Source organism: Crocuta crocuta, unplaced genomic scaffold (assembly GCF_008692635.1).
Source record: "Crocuta crocuta isolate KB4526 unplaced genomic scaffold, BGI_CrCroc_1.0 scaffold118, whole genome shotgun sequence".
NCBI lineage: Eukaryota > Metazoa > Chordata > Mammalia > Carnivora > Hyaenidae > Crocuta > Crocuta crocuta.
Window position 1 is genome coordinate 13,126,903 of NW_027551558.1, and position 15,502 is coordinate 13,142,404.

General features: G+C 42.8%; 1 protein-coding gene across 1 annotated transcript in view; it reads right to left on the bottom strand.

The window, feature by feature from the left end:
- Positions 1 to 15,502, bottom strand: part of MCFD2 (multiple coagulation factor deficiency 2, ER cargo receptor complex subunit) — a 40,163-nt gene that overhangs the window by 10,806 nt on the left and 13,855 nt on the right. The gene's annotated exons all lie outside the window — the stretch shown is intronic.

Sequence of the window (15,502 nt, forward strand, 5' to 3'; positions counted from 1 at the left end):
AAAACAGACCCACGAACAAAAGAAACCATAAGCCCCACATAATCCTGCCCTTACATCTCTCTCCCTATACAAGACTATGATTCCATGAATATCTATTGATCAGATGGATAAATAAGTGTGGGACCATCGTTTTGTAAATCCCTTCTCCCATTTGTGTTCATAAAGATCCATAATCATTTTTCATATGAGTCTGGATTCAAAAAGGGACAGACTGGGGAAGAAAGGAAGGGGTTAAGTAGATGATCCCAGAATCCTCCTTGCACTCTGCTTTAGCAGATCAGCGTCTTGAAAGTTGGCCAAGGTAACTGCCATTGACAGTACACCGTTCCTCCTCCCGTCTTCACCTGAGATTGAATGTCAATCCGCTCCCGGAGAAAATTCCCAGGATCCCAAAGTCCCTGAAGAAACCCTATTAGATCAAGACCCCCTTCTTTCCTTAGTGTGAAGCTTGGGTTAGTTTGATCTAGTTCATTATTCAGCCCTGTATCTGTCATCCACCCTTTTTTACATTTGCCCATTTATTCATTGATTCGGTAACATTTCTTGAGTACTTTCTATGTACTAAACACTGTACTAGGAGCTACTAGATATACAAATAAGACATAGTCTTGTGTTCTCATTCTATATAACCCATGCTTCCACTTATTCTGTGGATATTACCCTCTATCATCTTTCTCTAGAATTAACAATTGCTTCCTCTCTAATAAACCATTCTCATCATTACATAAGCTTACCCTCGGGTTTCTACCCCATCATACCACTGAAACTGCAATTTCCATGCAAATCCAGTGGTCCCTTCTTTGTTCTGTTTTTACTTGCCCTCTCAGTACTATTCAACATAGTCAACCACTCCCACCTTGAAACACTTTCTTCTCATTTTCTGACATCATGCACTCTTAGCTCTCCTATCTCATTGGCTATTCTTTCTTGGGTTCTTTTCTCTGGCTTCTCATCTTCTGCTCAACCTATAAATATCAAAGTGCCCTGGGTACTATCCCAAGTCTCCTTCTCTTCTCTATCTACCCTACTCTAACTCCTTATGTGATTTCATTTAGTCCTGTGGTTTTATGTACCACTTATAAGCAGGTGGCTCTGAATTTTCTCTAACAATGACCTCTCCCAATAATTCCTAATTCCCTAAAAAAAGTGCATACTTGACATCTTCACATGAATGTCTAACTGGTATCTCAAACTTAACGTGGCCTCCCCAAATATTTTCATCCCCAAACATGTACCTCTCTGTTTTGTCCATTTTAGTGAATATCATTGCCATTCATTTAGTTCTTCAAGCTAAAATTCTGGGAGCTATTCTTGGTTTTTCCTCAGCTCTACTGAGGTATATTTGGTATCCATGAAACCATCATCTGCTACCTGTACTACTGTGAGAGCTTCCTAACTGACCTCCCTGAACCCATTCTTGCCCCCATTCTAGTCCATGAATGAGAGAGCACACTTAAGCCATTTATAGGTGAATGTTCTGTAACTTGTAGCTAAACTAGTTCCTACTCGGCAAGTAATTTGGTACCAGAAGTAGGACACTAAAAACAGACACTAACATGTGGAATTAGCTATTTGAAAGTTAACATGGCCAGTGGTGAAGACTATCTATTCCAAATTGGAAAGGTGGTGGCCGACTTGTTAAGCAGTAGTGAAACTGTCAAACTGCTGTCACTTGCTGGGCCTTGAATATAGACTGCATGCCAACCAAAGTTGTCTTGTAGGAGAAATCTCAGGTACAATATAAAACATTAGTGGTGTTGGCTTTTTTTTTTCTTTAGTAGCTTTCAGCAAGTGAGTGACAAATCTAGATTAGAGACACCTTATTTGAAAGCAGAGATTAAAAATAAGGCCTTGGTAAGAGCAGAACTCCTTATCTGCAGCTTATAGCCTAAACTGACCTAGTCCCACAACTTGGAATGAGTTTGAAATAAATAATTTTCTTTGTATACCCAGCACAAGTGGAAGCAGGGAAGAGGCAGCTTTATCAGGAGATAAGACTGAGGCCCAAGGTAGCAAAGGTAGCAAAAATGGACTACAGGTGGCCTCTCTACCTGCAGCTGTTGTTTTGAATTGCCTCAACTGTAACTGAGCCCATAAAAAGCAACCCCTAGAAGACTTAAATATTCTTATATTTGGTTTGCTTGTTTTGCAAAAGTAAGCACTTGAGGTATACACAAGAAACCAATAAAAGAGAACAGAGGTAAGAATAAGATCTTTATTATTATTATTATTATTATTATTATTATTATTAAGAGAGAGAGGGCACAAGTGCACAAGTAGGGGAGGGGCAGAAAGAGAGGGAGACACAGGATTCAAAGCAGGCTCCAGGCTCCAAGCTATCAGCACAGAGCCCGTTTGGGGCTCAAACTCACAAACCACAATATCATGACCTTAGTCAAAGTTGGGTGCTTAATCTACTGAGCCACCCAGGTGCCCCAATAAGATCTTCATTTATTTCTTTTTGTATTGTTTCTTTTTTTAACCAAGAAAAATGTCACCTATTTGGAAAAAAAAAATTTAAGTTTATTTATTTAGGGAGAGAGAGAGCACAAGCACATGAGTGGGGGAGAGTCAGAGAAAGGGAGAGAGAATCCCAAGCAGACTCCCTGCTGTCAGCCCATTGCAGGGCTCCATGGTGGGGCTGGATCTCATGAGCTGTGAGATCACAAACTGAGCTGAAATCAAGAGTCGAACACTTAACCAACACTGAGCCACCCAGGAGCCCCATGGGAAAACATTTTTTAAATCTTTAATTAGAAAACCATTTAAAGACCCCCTAGGTAAGTTATTTGATTGCTATTACTCGTGCACGGAATTGACCAGAAGCCTAACAAATGATTGAGGGAATCATTTATGTCCCTAAAATTTCAAGCCTGGTCAACATCGGTCTGTTACTGTTTAACACTTAGGGCAATCCCTGGATTCCTGAATCCCCTCCAACAGGAAGTGGGATACAAACACTGGTGTTCTGCACAACCAGGGCACAGAACAAGTGAGGGGCTGGCAGATTCCCCAAATCAAATACTTAACAAACTGCTCCAGAGGAGATCCCTTACTATATCTGTCCAGCAGGATTGGATGTGGTTTACTGGGGGTTTGGGAGAGGGGAGGAGAAAGATATATTATGCTTTGCATTCTTTTTTTTTTTCTTTCCCTAAAAGGAAGTTTTCATTGTTTCTTCACACTGTGCACTGAAAGTGTTTTTATGCATTTTATTGTTGTACAGTTGTAGAGGAAAGACACACTCTATTGTCCTTTACTTACAAACACAATACCTCTGACATCAGATGTGCAGATTTTCTCCCCACACCAAGCAATTCTCTGCAACACCAGCTTAGTGTACTACAATGCTATTCAATTCTGACACTAACTGTAGTACAGACCCCATAGCTTAAGAGCTCCATCCCATAAGACTGCCCCCCACTTCAGATGACAATTGTAAGTAGTAGGTCCCCAAGTTACCCACACTTTCTGTCCAACTTGGCTACAAACTTGAGGTTCCCACGACCCCCTCCTTGGATTTGATCATTTGGTAGAATAGCTCTCAGAACTCAGGGAAATGCTTCCTTATGTTTGCCAGTTTGTTACATAATAAAAGACACAGTTGAAAACAGCCAGATTTGGAAATACAGAGGGTGAGGTCTGGAAGGGTCCCAAGTGCAGGAGAGTCTGTCCCTGCAGAGTTGGGGTGCATCACCTTCCCAACATACGGTTGTGCTCACCAACCCAGAAGCTCTCTAAATCCTGTACTATTGCAATTTTTATGGAGGCTTTCTGACATAGGCATGATTGAGTATTAGATCAATCTCCAGGCCCTCTCTCTTTCCTGGAGGATGGGGACTGAGGCTGAAAGTTCCAAGCTTCTAATCATGGCTTGGTCTTTCTGGTGACCAGCCTCCATTCTGAAGCTTTCCAGGACCCCACCAAGAGTCACCTCATTAGAACAAAAGACACTCCTATCACCCAGGAAATTCCAAGGGATTTAGGTACTGTGTCAGAAACCAGGGTCAGGAATCAAAAATCAATTATTAGACCAAAAACATTCCTAGTGTTCTCATCACTTGGGAAATTACAAGGGTTTTAGGAGCTCTATGCCAGGAACTAGGGGTAGAGACTAGTACATGGATTTTCTATTATTTCACAATAGTATACACAAAGAGAAGTACACATATAGAAAAGCATACAACTCCATAAATCTTCAGAAATTAAACACACCCATATAACTATCACCCAGATCGAGAAATACAACATTACCAACATCCTGGGAGCCCCCCGCCTTGTGTTCCCCCCCAAGTACTGCTTGGTTCCCCAAAGGGTAACTGCTATCCTGACTTCTAATGGCACAGAGCCATTTTACCTGTTTTTGTATTTTCTATAAATGGGATCACACAGTACACACTCTTCTGTCTCTGGCTTCTTTGACTCAACATTATTTTGAGATTCGTCTGTAATGTGTGTGGTTTTAGACCATTCTCATTTCTGTATGCTATTCTGCTCTCTGTGCACATCTAGGTAGTTCCCAGTTTGAGGCTATTATAAATAATGCTGCTTTGAATGTTGTAGAACGTTTCTCTTGTTGCACATCTGTTCGCATCTCCGTCAGGTATTTACCCGGGAATAGAACTGCTTGCTTGTAGGGAACACAGATATTCAGCTTTGCAATCTACTGCCAAAAGTTTTCCCAAGTGGCTGTGACCATGTATGCCCCAGCAAGAGCATGTGACAGTTCCGTTTTTTCCCATTCTCCCAACACTTGGTACTGTCATTTTCATTTTTGCAGAGAATTTAACCCTCAGTTTGAGTCAGCAGGCCACAGCAGGCACCCCATCTGGACCTGGAAGGGGGGCCTGTGCGCAGAGTACCTGGACTCCATGCTGTCTGTAGGAGGTGACTGACATTTTAGGACTAGCTCCTTTATGGAGGAGTGAGAACACTCCATGCAAAATGTGTATGTGGGAAAGCGGGGTGTGCAGGGATTGTAGGTAACCAAAGTGCTGCACCACATTGACTCTGGTGAGTTAGACTGGGTGGTAGGCCAGATTCAATTTTCCACCCTCTGGCTCTGGTCTATCCCCATAATAGAGGCTAAACAACACTAACCACTCACTTTTCTGTCTTTTTTGCAGCTACGTGGCCACATGACACAGTTCTGGGCAATGAGACCAAGGGGTGCTTGGGAAGTCTGCATTTCTAAAAATAAAAATAGCTAAGTGACTGGTGCTGATCTTTCCCCATCTTCCAGCCCCAAAAGTGGGGAGGTACCACCTCAACAGTAATCCTCAACCATGAAGGCAAGTCAGGGAGAATTTCAGAAAGGCCACCCCGATGCGTTGGAGCTACTGAACCAGCACGAGCAGCTGCCTGCCTCCAAATATCCTGCTATGTGGGGAGAACTCCTATTTAAACTACTTTCAGTCACTTGCATTCCTCAGTGATACTGAATTGATCAAGGTGAGGTCACTGGGGGCTCAGGAAGCAGCTAATGTGGAATGCTGGACAGCAGCCAGATTGCAGTGTGCGACGAGCGCCTGGTACGAAGCACCGGTACAGCAAATACGGGCAAATCCTCCAAGCACTGGCTATGAAGGGAATGGAAAGTGGCTAGAGGGGACACAGGATCCAGGAAGGGTGGTCTTTAAGATGGAGTGCCATGTGTATGTCTACATCGTTTTGGAAAGGAGCCAGCAAAGACGAGACTGAAGAGCCAGCAGAGTGGAAAAAACTGAAAGGCTAAGGTTACTGAGGAGGCAGGAGAGAGTGGATCCAAAGCCCAGGCGGGGACAGGCCTGAGATTTGGGAAGCATGGCTATTTTCTGACAGAGCCGTGGTTGGAGGAGGGGCAGGGAGACTGAGCGGGTCAAAGTTTGAAATCATCATGGTGTAACTGGGAAAGCGAACTGCCTAGGGAAAACAGAAGGCTATCTGGTCTGAGTTGAAGGTCTAGTTGAAACTGGAAGTTGTTCATTTATGATGGTATAATGGTACAGTCCTCATAACTATTTGACTGTATACAATTGGGAACGTACATTTCTTGAAATTTAATCTAAAAACATTTTTTTTTACATGTGGCCAGAAAAAGTTAGAACATAAAATTGTCTCAAAAACATTAAATTCCTCTCTCTCTCTCAATCACTAGCTATTCCCTCTTGGGCTAGCTGCCATTTGTGAGCACATCAGGGCTGAGGGGGGAAGGACTGGAGAGTGGTAGCGAGATAAAGATGTTCCTACCTGACTGGTACAGTTAAGTTGGCTCTTCCCCCACCTTCTCCATTTGATACGGATTCACTCAGAGTGTTTTTGTGTGGCTTTCCAGCTGGAGCCCTCACTAGGGTTCCCTTGACACCCTCCCAAACAGAGGGCTCAGAGGATGGATGGAAGAAAGACGTTGATTCGACTGGCAATAAGCCCCCAGTGACCTCCCCTTCATAAATCCAGTTCACACTTGAGTCCAGTGACTTTTACGAATTCCAGATACTCAGATTCACTGAATTGCAACTAGATTCCCCTATTCTAATCCCCAAGGTCCCATATGTTCTTATTCATTGCCTTAACTTTCTCATAAGGGACATGACTGGTTTATAAATTCATCTTCTGTTGTTAACATGGGTTCCCACAGTATCAGACACTGTATCTGGATTCTAGCTGCTTATGTTCAGGAGCTCTAAGACAAAAAAGACTTTTTAAAGACCCTCCCACAGGCTCTGACCGTGATTTGAGCTAAGAATTTAAAACTCTGGGTTTGTGATTTTTTTTTTTTTTAAACTTTTCAACAGGTCTTTTAGGCTGAAAGCCATTAGAAGCCTATCTTGTGTTGTGTTCCTCATTCCTTCACAATGACCCATCACTGTTCCCAAGGAGCATGAGTACCTCGGAGAGTTACATGCAGACATTCCAAGGGGTGCTCCGGCACGGGTTGTTTTAGAGATTACTTTCAGGCCCTTTGTTTTCAGATGCACTGTTTGCTAAAACTGACCTGACTGACAAGGACTTGCCTTAGAACACGAAGCCACTTCTCTTTTCCAGCCTTCCCTTTAGCAATCATTCTCCCTCTCCCACTTTCTTTATTATGTATTTATGTATTTACTTTTAATTTAGTGATTCATCACTTACATTTAACACCCAGTGTTCATCTTCACAAGTGCCCTCCTTCTCCCTCCCTAACTTTAAACAGCTCTGCCCTGCATCTTACGAAGATGCACTGTCCCAGGATTCACCAAGCTCAAGATAACCTCAAAAGGGGCAATTCAAACTACTGATGCCAGTAAAATCTGCTTTAATCAAGGCACCCGGGTAGGGCCTCATTTATCTCCTTCTCTTATTCTCATTTTTGATAAGAGTGAAACAGACTGGGGCACCTGGGTGGCTCAGTCGGTTAAGCATCTGACTTTGGCTCAGGTCATGATCTCAGTTTGTGGGTTCGAGCCCTGCGTCAGGCTCTGTGCTGACAGCCAGCTCAGAGCCTAGAGCCTGCTTCAGATTCTGTGTCTCCCTCTCTCTCTGACCCTTCCCTGCTCACGCTGTCTCTCTCTCTCTCTCAAAAATAAATAAAACATTACAAAAAAAAGTGAAACACAGTGGAGTTTTAGTTTCTATTGGATGTTCTGAATTTAGGCACACCGACATAGGGGTGGTGGAAATGATGTCCATCAGGATTTAATGACCTTGCTTCTTCCATCTCTGACTATTACCAAAGAACTCATGACTTGGGTGAAAAATCCCACAACTGTTGATCTCTTAAACTTTTAAATAGATATATCTTCCCCTGTAATAAGTCAAACACATTATTAGCATTTCTTAATATTCCTTTTTATCTCCTTTCCTTCCCTATCATGCTGTTTGTGTTTGGGATTTGTGTCAATCTTAGGCTTTTTTTTTATAACAGCAGTAGATTTATCGAAATATTAGATTGCCCTGATATCCCATATCTTTTAAAGGTTTTCCTGGATTTGTTTCTCTTACTTGGACACTTCCATTAAAGGTATTTTCAACTGTAGATTTTAATGTGGCAAACTTCTGAGACCTTGTATGCCTGAGCACATTTTTATTACTCTCTCATTGAAATGAAAATTTGGCTGTGTATAAAGTTTAAGGTTCAGGGTTCTTTTTCTTCAGTACTTAATACATGATCATAAGAAAAACTGTATGATCATCTAAAAAGATGGGGGGAAAGGTAATCAATACCCATTCATGATAAACAACCATAACACAAAACTTTCAATAAACTAAAAATAGGAGGATAGTCTCTCAATCTGATAAAGGACATCTATTCAAAACCCTCAGTTAATGTTTTACAGTGGAAGACTGAGTGTTCTTCCCCTAACATCAGGAACAAAGCAAAGATGTCCACCTTGGACTCTATCTACCATTACACTAGAGCGCCAAGCCACTGTGGGAAAAGATACCCAAGGTGTACAGATTGGGAAGGAAAAAGTGAAACAGTCCTTGTTTGCAGACAACGTGATCATGTGCATTGAAAATCCTAAACAATCTATAAAAAAGCTACTAGAATTAAGTGAATTTAGCAAGGCCACAGGCTACAGGTCAATATATGATAAATATTCAATGGTATTTCCATATATTAGCAATGAAAACATGGAAAATGGAATTTTACAATAGCATCCCCAAACACAAAACACTTACAGATGTCTTTAACAAAAAAGTACACTTATTTTTTTAATAGCCTGGGAACTTTATTATCTACAGTTATTGTGGTCCAGTCCTGCTGCTATGTCTTTCCATTTCACTCTGTTAAAGTGTAACTGAGAGACATTTAGTTACCTGCAAGCAAATGGTATACTCACTTATTTTATTTTTATTTCTCAGAAAGAGAGTCTGCATGCATTATCCAGAGTGAAGAAGGGACAGAGGGAGAGGGAGACAGAGAATCTTAAGCAGGCTCCATGCCCAGTGTGGAGCTCTGCGGGGCTCAGTCTCACAGCCCTGAGATCATGACCTGAGTTGAAATCAAGAGTCAGACACTTAACTGACTGAGCCACCCAGGTACCCCTAAACTCACTTATTTTAAAGAGAACAGTTAATAGACTGTTAGCAAGAAAGGATTTCAAAAAGGGAGGAAAAAGCCCTGATAACACTCTGGGAACAGTAAGTGTGTAGATTGTTTGGTTTGATGTTTCATGAGGAAGGCACATGGATCAGCGGGTACCTGGCAGAGTCTAGCCTGTGATGTGTGCTTTTGAATAAGCTCAGAAAGGAAAAGAAACAGTTTTAGCCTCTGACAGATTCCTCTGATGAGTTGGAGATTTTAATTGTGGAATATTCATTCCAGGCTGACACTTTTAGATCAGGTCTGTACCATTTTCCTCCTTAGAATTTCTTCTCTCTCATTCATTGTGATTACACCCTCCTGCATTTTATAATTTTAGATGATGAGCTCATCTTTTTTAAAAAAAATTTGTTAATTTTTATTTATTTTTGAGACAGAGTGTGAGTAGGGGAGGAGCAGAGAGAGAGGGAGACACAGAATCTGAAGCTGGCTCCAGGCTCTGAGCTGTCAGCACACAGCCTGACTCAGGGCTCGAACTCACAAATCGCGAGATCATGACCTGAGTAGAAGTCAGACATCCAACCAACTGAGCCATCCAGGCACGCCTTGATGATGAGCTCATCTTTAGTGGGGCTTTGTATCTGGGAATTCTGTGTGGCCCAGATGGAGGGTATGTACCTTCATAGAGATTTTATGTTTGCTTCTATCTGCTTGATATCCATTTTTAAGTTAATTTTTCAACTTGTGGGCCCCCAAGTTTCCATAGGTAGTATAAGATTGAACTCTAGACCTGAATAAGAGCAGACTGAAATTATAACTTCTTCAGAGAACATTTTCCCCCAATCAAGAAGCTAGGCCAAGAGATACAACTTCACTGTTTCTCTGTACATGTCTGTACATTTCACTTTTGGTTCATATTTTCACCAAAGGTACAGCCCTTTGAGAGTCCTAGTTTTATGTCGAAGTATCAGGTCTATCTCCTTACTTTTGTTAACCCAAGGTCTCTTCTTTTGTTGCTATGGGTCTGTTCAAAAATACCTTGGTTCCTGAGACCAGCAAACCCCAGTTGAGGGGCTCTACATCAGCTCAGTCAACATTCCCCTGCCCCTTAGTTGAGCTCCCTCTTAATTGCTGACCACTGAGAATTTTTGCTACTTTCTGTGAGCTTAGCTCTCCAATCAACTCAAAGCTTAATTTATTTTACCATGATTTCAAGATGTTTTCAAAGAAAGAGAACATGTATGGAATATATTCATGTATAAATGTAATATGAATGGTAGGAAAAGGCAATTCACAAATCCATTCCTGACTTTTCTCCCACCTTCCCCCAAGGCCCCCCTCATTATGCTCCATTCTTCTCTAAGCAACATTAATAATTGTTTTCCCTTCTCTGCCCAACATTGAACCACAGTTTTAGTAACAGCAAATGAAGGCATGGATGAGTGAATGAATCAGTTAATTAACTTTATAAGAACAGTAAGCTTTTTAAATTTTATTTTTCACAGTGATACCTACTGAGCTATGCCTGGAATTCTGATTAGTATGACTATAATAAAGATTGCAATAACAGAAACATGGAAAAGAAGGGAAGAGGTAAGAGAGGTATTTTAAACTGTAGTAAGTTAAGGGGGTGCCTGGGTGGTTCAGTCAGTTAAGCATCCGACTCGATTTCAGCTCAGGTCATGATCTCATGGTTGGGGAGATCAAGCCCTACATGCAGCTCTGCACTGACAGTGTGAAGCCTACTTGGGATTCTCTCTCCCATTCTCTCCCTGCTCCTCCTGCTCTCTCTCAACAAATAAACTTTTAAAAATTAAAAAAAAAAAACTTAAAGTGTATCAAGTTGAGAATTGCAGCTCTTAAAAAAAAAAAAATGCCTTGCAGGGGCCCCTGGGTGGCTCTGTTGGTTAAGCGTCCGACTTCATCTCAGGTCATAATCTTGCAGTTTGTGGGTTCAAGCCCCGCGTTGGGCTCTGTGCTGACAGCTCAGAGCCTGGAACCTGCTTCGGATTCTGTGTCTCCCTCTCTCTCTGCCCCTCCCCTGCTCATGATCTGTCTCTCTCTGTCTCTCAAAAATAAACAAACACTTAAAAAAAATTTTTTTTAAGCCTTGCAGGATTTGACATTGAAAGTGAAAAGAGCTGAACTGTAAGATACAGCTCATGTTAAAACTGAGTTCATATTCGAATGAACATGAATGAACATGAACCCTAAAACCTGACAGGTAGGGGAAGGCTTCACAGTGTAGGTGGAGGCGGGCTGAGCTCCTGGTGTTGAGTCATGAAACTGGGATCCCTGCAAGACATTGGCTAAACACATACAATAAACTATGGGCTGCAGTCTGTCTACTCACATTATCCAAGTCTCTTAATAAAGAGGACATTTTCTTTTTTTTTCTTTCTTTTTTTTTTTTTTTTACAAACAGTTTATTGTCAAATTAGTTTCCACATAACACCCAGTGCTCATCCCCACAAGAGCCCTCCTCCATGCCCATCCCCCCTTCCCCCCACATCCATCAGTCCTCAGTTTTTGTCAGCATTCAAAAGTCTCTCATGGTTTGCCTCTCTCCCTTTCCTCCACCATTTCCCCCCTTCTTCTCCCCCTTGTTCCTCCGTCAAGTTCCTCCTAATCCTCCTATACGTGCAAACATATGATATTTGTAAAGAGGACATTTTCTATGGTGATTACTTCTACCTTCCTAATAGGATTTTATTTCTAAAACTTTAACTGGCGTGTTACTTTTCGGCCTCACAGACATTGCATGAACTGAGGTCGTTAACCTTTTCTGGAGTTTTTCCAGCCAGTGTTTACTCCAAGAATTAGCTCAAATCCTCTGCTTAGTCATCAAGTGGTTCATTATTCTTTGTGAGTGATTAGAATTGTTCCCAGGGTTTACCGTACACTCAAGGACCACGCCTGACAGGGAGAAAATTAAAATGAAAAGGACTTCTTTTGACAGTGTATTCTTTTTCAAAAAGGGGTAAAGATGGGGTGTCTGAATGGCTCAGTAGGTTGAGCATCCGACTTCAGCTGAAGTCATGATCTCACTCACGGGTTCGAGCCCTGCATCAGACTCTGTGCTGACAGCTCAGAGCCTGGAGCCTGCTTCAGATTCTGTGTCTCCCTATTTCTCTACCCCTCCCCTGCTCATGCTCTGTCTCTCTCTCAAAATAAATAAACGTTTAAGAAAAAAAAAAACCAAGAAGGGTTAAAGTTTTAACAGTAGAAACTGATCCTTCTGGAAGCATATTTTATTTTAGGAAATGCCATATATTCACAGAACAATTTAGATGAACCTCTCTGTACTGAACGATGGCTCATCCTCTCCTGTAAGGAGGTAGAGTGGGGGAAATGGAGGATAAAGTGGGTGATTTTTTTTATTCATTCATTTATTTTTTTTAATGTTTATTTATTTTTGAGAGACAGACACAGTGTGAGCGGGGGAGGGTCAGAGGGAAAGAGGCACAGAATCAGAAGCAGGCTCTAGGCTCTGAGCTGTCAGCAGAGAGCACGATGCAGGGCTAAAACCCACGATCTATGAGATCATGACCTGAGCTGAAGTCAGCCACTTAGCCGACAGAGCCACCCAGGCGCTCCAATTTATTCATTTATTTTTAACGTTTATTTGTTTTTGAGAAACAGAGAGAGACAGAGCAGGGGATGGGCAGAGAGAGAGGGAGACACAGAATCCAAAGCAAGTTCCAAGCTCTGAGCTGTCAGCACAGAGTCCAAAGCAGGGCTTAAACCCACGAACCGTGAGATCATGACCTGGGCCGAAGTTGGACGCTTTAACCAGCTAGATGCCATGCTAGGGGTATATTACCAGACTTGCCAAGATCAGGCCTAAAGCAAACAACCCTCTCCCTCCAAGTTCAATGAGAGAATTTATTGTAAAACATTTTGTCTTCTTTTTCTTGCAAAGTCCATATAAAATTGCTCCAAATCTGCTCCAAACGTGTCTTAAAAAGCTCACCTACCCTTTATCCTTTATAATCAAAACCTTCCCCCCAATGATGTAAGTGGCTTGTAAGAAGCCCAGCCCAGAGGCCATCCGGAGCATCTTCTATCTACACGTGCAAGCTGCCGTGGGCCATACACAGTATCTGTGTGACTGCTGGTGCCATGTACAAGGTAAGTGTGGGTATGGGGCAGGGCCGAAGGAGCTTCAGTCTTTCGGGGGGGCAGGCAGCAGAGGGCTGGACACCCCCAGGTGCTCAGAGCCAGGCATGGGGTCTGTGGCTATAAGGCCGCAGCCCTACTTGCAGGAGGCCAGCAGCACCGGCCTGGGTGAGATCTCTGTGTCAAAGGGAACCACTCCTTGCCTCTGTATATCTGTCTCTCCTAGTCGATTCATCCTGGCTTGGGCTGAATTGACTTAATCTTTACAACTTTATTCCCACTGCTCACAAGCAAATCCTTTCCAAGTCTCTTAGTTGATCTCCAGAAAGAAGACACTGGTTGAGCCCATCTTTTTGTGCCACTGCTGTCTGGAACAGCTAATTAATTGGTCCATGGGTAGCCTGGCCTCCCTCAGGACAAGAGTTTGGTCTGTGGGGTCACTCGTGTCTAAAGGGAAAGGGCAATGCGATATGGCTCAGGCACAGTCTAGGGCTATGAGTGAGTGATCGATTCTCTAAACATGGGCGGGACAGATCAAGCCTGAAGCAGCTCTCATGCTGGCCTCCAGGACTCCTTCCACTTTTACTCCCCGAGAGCCACGTCCGCCCTGGGGCTCAGGAAGGGGTTAGGCCTCTTTCAGTCAGAATCTGATGCAGATCTGGAGCTCATTTGTTTTAGCCTGGGTTCTTTAAAACCTGAGCCTGGGCAAAGCCTATGAAGATTTTACTGGGATATCAAAATAGACACTTGGGCAAAGGAAGCACTGGTAATGAGCAAGTGTCCTATCCTCATGCAAAATTTGCTCAATATTACTTAAAACCAAAGAAAGGCTTGGGGTGCCCAGGTAGCTCAGTCAGTTAAGCCTCTTGATTTCAGCTCAGGTCATGATCTCATGGTTACAGCCCTGAGTCAGGCTCTGTGCTGACGGCGTGCCACATGCCTGGAATTCTCTCTCCCCCTCTTTCTGCCCCTCCCCTGCTCGTGTGCTCATGTGTTCTCTCTCTCTCTCTCAAAATAAATAAATAATCTAAAAAAATAATAAGAAGGGCTTAATTATTATTATTATTTCGCCTAGGAGACTGAACTTATTTCCTCCAAAGCACCCATCTTGAGATAGGAAGTGAGAGAAAACTAAATTTAGTCTATTCCACTAAAACCCGTTTAATTCAATACATAAACTGACCATTTAGATATTCAGTCTGTCAAGATCATTGCCTGGTCTCTCATCAATTCTTCCACTTCAACATGGGTTTAGGCACATAGCGGGCGGGAGGGCTTACATGTTCTACGGCATTAGGGAAAAGGCTCTTTGGAGTTCATATATGGTACAATCCCATTTCCACTATTAAAAACAGAAGTACAAGTGTGTCACAGTGTGTTGAAGAAAAAAGTCTGGAAAGGTAAAAAGCAAAGTCTTATCTTTGAGTTATCTTTGGGAGGTAGAATTGCACTGAGCTACTACAGTTTTTTAAAAAAATTTTTTTCAATGTTTATTGATTTTTGAAAGAGAGAGAGAGAGACAAGAGCATGAGCAGGGAAGGGGCAGGGGCGGGGGGGAGACACATAATCTGACGCAGGCTCAAGGCTCTGAGCTGTCAGCACAGAGCCCGACATGGGGCTTGAACTCACAAACCGTGAGATCATGACCTGAGCCGAAATCAGACACTTAACCAACTAAGCCCCCCTGGCACCCCCTACTACTGTCTTTTACATTTATTTGTTTTGATTTAATTTTAGAAGAAGCACACATTCATTTCATAATCAGAAAAAAACAATAATGATGTTTCATTCCGATGAAAAACAAGCAAATCCAACAGGATGTTGACTTGGATTTTGATTGAAATGCCAAGATAGAATAGTATTGAGCATCAAAGTAAGGTACGAGCAGACCACAAAGATTTCAAAGGCGATTTTCAAAATCTGGTTACCTGCCTGCTTCTTGGTCCTTGGCCTAAGGAATTCTTCACCCAGAGAGAGGAAATAAGAGAGTCAGAAGAGGGGAGATTCAGAGGTGATTTTGTGGGAAAGATTTCCCTGGGAAACGTGAGGGGTCACCTTCTCCTTCCCCTCCAGTCTTGTGAGAAAGGCTTCAAGGGGACAGACCACTCAGGCAGCTTGAGGTGTGGTCACTGCTCTAGGGCACATACGATGGCCTGGTGCTATTTGTCTCAGGAAGGCTAAGCAGGCTTGGCTGACAGAAATAGGCCTGGGTGAGAATTGCTCAACCAGCTGGGTGCAGGTCAAATGAGACAAGAGTCCTGGGGACCATTTGAGGAGGAGACAGAGGTAAGTCTCCCCGGGGTGGAGCCCAACCAAGAGGGTAGCCAGTGAGGACAAGTAGGTCCCAGCAGTTAAAGGCTGGGAGGCAAGTCCTAGGGC